Source organism: Botryllus schlosseri, chromosome 15 (assembly GCF_051294905.1).
Source record: "Botryllus schlosseri isolate E-star chromosome 15, Bs_hap1, whole genome shotgun sequence".
NCBI classification, from domain to species: Eukaryota; Metazoa; Chordata; class Ascidiacea; order Stolidobranchia; family Styelidae; genus Botryllus; species Botryllus schlosseri.
Genome location: NC_137250.1, coordinates 21,807,553 through 21,810,205, shown reverse-complemented (window position 1 = coordinate 21,810,205; position 2,653 = coordinate 21,807,553).

The following is a 2,653-nucleotide window of genomic DNA, read 5'->3' as shown; positions in this document are numbered from 1 at the left end:
TGGCGTCATTGGCTATTAGGCAGGAACACATAATCTGTAATGCAGATATACGTTATTGCTTATTGCAAAAATAATATTTGACAGCAGATGAACATAAGACCTGTTGATTGTTGAGATCATATTAGTCGTCATCGCCGAGCATCTTGAAATACATATTCGACTTTTCGAGTGGCATTGCTGGATGCTGGGTATGGGGGCATGGCCGTAACTGCCGCACCACAAACCCCCCAATTGGGGGGGAGCTCGAAGGGGGCCGAAAATTAGATCATGAATTAACGTAAATTATAAAGTACTTTGTTCAAAATTGATGCAATAATTGAGTACCCTTCTCCAAGAAAAAATACGCATGATTTATAGAAATGGGCATTTCGGCGCCACAACGCATCATGACATGAGGTTTTACGCCATGTGACTCTGAGAAGTTACACACTTATATATATATACAATTATACATGTATGTTTAATTGTCCATTAGGGTTGTCCATAATTTGGAAAATCTTACAAATCCTCGGTTGTAATGTCTTATTCGATAGATTATTGATAAAAAACGACACTGAGCCTGAAAGAAGCTCACAGAAAGGCCGTTAACATTTCGTGCAAAGCGTTTGAAAGTAGCTGCCGAAGAATGGGCGTGCCACCGACCATAGAACGGCGAGAAGACTAGTAATCAAGAAACCACGGCTCTTGATTGGATAATCGGCTATGCTTCAATGACCACGTCAGCAGCAGCTTGCTGATTAGGTGAACAAGGAGTCTGCTACTGGCGGCGATTCTAAAAGCGCATTGTATGTAGGTTGACAGATAATGATTTAGGATTGATTAAGGGTATGTTGAGGTACGAAATACATAATGAACAAACAACAGCTGCTTCACAAAAACGTCTAAAGCATGACTGCTTTATTGTGAAAGAAACCGCCGCAGCCTATATGCCTTGTTTTCAACGAGGGAAAGCATAGGCGCTTATGCAAGTGGCGACGGATTCCTAGTTTCAGAAATAATATATAATTATTGAATACAAAGATAAAGCTTAACAATGACACTATAGTTTGTGTGATCTCATTGGGCTCAGGTTGTAGTACATAGTTGAAGTTTTGAAAGCTCTAAGGGTCGGCTGAATCAGCGGGTCACGCTTGGCACTTGTCAGATGCTTGCATCAAACTGTATTCACTTGCAAGTGTTGTCAGAGTCCTTGATGATGACGCAGAAAAGAGACGTAAAAGTAAGCACATAATATGCTGGATATGATATGTCAAATTCCTTAATAATCGCGCAGAAAAGGGGTGTAAAGGTAACAAACACAGACAATGCTGCATAGTGCATAGTATCCAGCATAGTTTGCATATCATATCAAGCAGGGCCTGTGCTTGCATTTAAACCTCGTTTCTGCGACATCATTAGGGACTTTTAAAACATTTACAAGTGAATTCAATTTGCTGCAAACATCTGATGAGTGCTAAGCCAAACCGTCTGATTCAGCCGATCGCTAGAGCAATCAAAACTTTAACTATGTACTGGAACCTGAGCCCAATCAGATCACCTAACTTATAGTGTCATTGTTAAGCTTCATCTTTGTATTCAATAATGATATATTATTTCTGAAACTAGAAATCCGTCGCCACTTGCATAAGCGCCTATGCTTTCCCTCGTTGAAAACAAGGCATATCGGCTACAGCGGTTTCCTTCACAATGAAGCGGTCATGCTTTAGACGTTTTTGTGAAGCAGCTGTTGTTTGTGCATCATGTATTTCGTACCTCAAGACACCTTGAATCAATCCTAAATCATTATCTGTCAACCTACATACAATGCGCTTTCAGAATCGCCGCCAGTAGCAGACTCCTTGTTCACCTTATCAGCAAGCTGCTGCTGACGTGGTCATTGAAGCATAGCCGATTATCCAATCAAGAGCTGTGGTTTCTTGATTACTAGTCTTCTCGCCGTTCTATGGTCGGTGGCACGCCCATTCTTCGGCAGCTACTTTCAAACGCTTTGCACGAAATCTTAACGGCCTTTCTGTGAGCTTCTTTCAGGCTCAGTGTCGTTTTTTATCAATAATCTATCGAATAAGACATTACAACCGAGGATTTGTAAGATTTTCCAAATTATGGACAACCCTATTGTCCATAGGCGCTAAATGGCTGGTGCCGAGTGCTGTCCTGGCAGCCTCAGTCCCACAAGGCAAATACTATCCTGCAGTGAAGAAATGAAATTTGAAATCGTGTGCGTGTTAAGTTTAGTACGTTTGGGTGATTTCAATATCTTTGGCCATAGCAGACAGGAGATCACCAAATAACATCATGCAACGAAGTCATACAAACGGTTCCGCCGGAGCTGTTTGATTATTATTTAGGGGCCCTGCGTTTTCCAAGACACCTCACTCAGCTCTAGGCTACCGGTAAATCTGATAACGTTAGCAGAGATAGGAATAAGACATTGATAGCAATATATATGCAATTTTCTATCCTATTGACCGATTGAATCACGAGGCGGGTCTGGGGGGCGACGCCCCCGCCCCAGAAGTTCGATTTATCACATTCAAGGGGGCCCAAAACCAACGTTTTTTGGTGGGGCTGACGAAGTGCTGTTTGGTCCTGAGTAGGAGGCTGCTTGAACTGACAGAATCAATATTTCTTACACAGTGACTAGATAGAATAG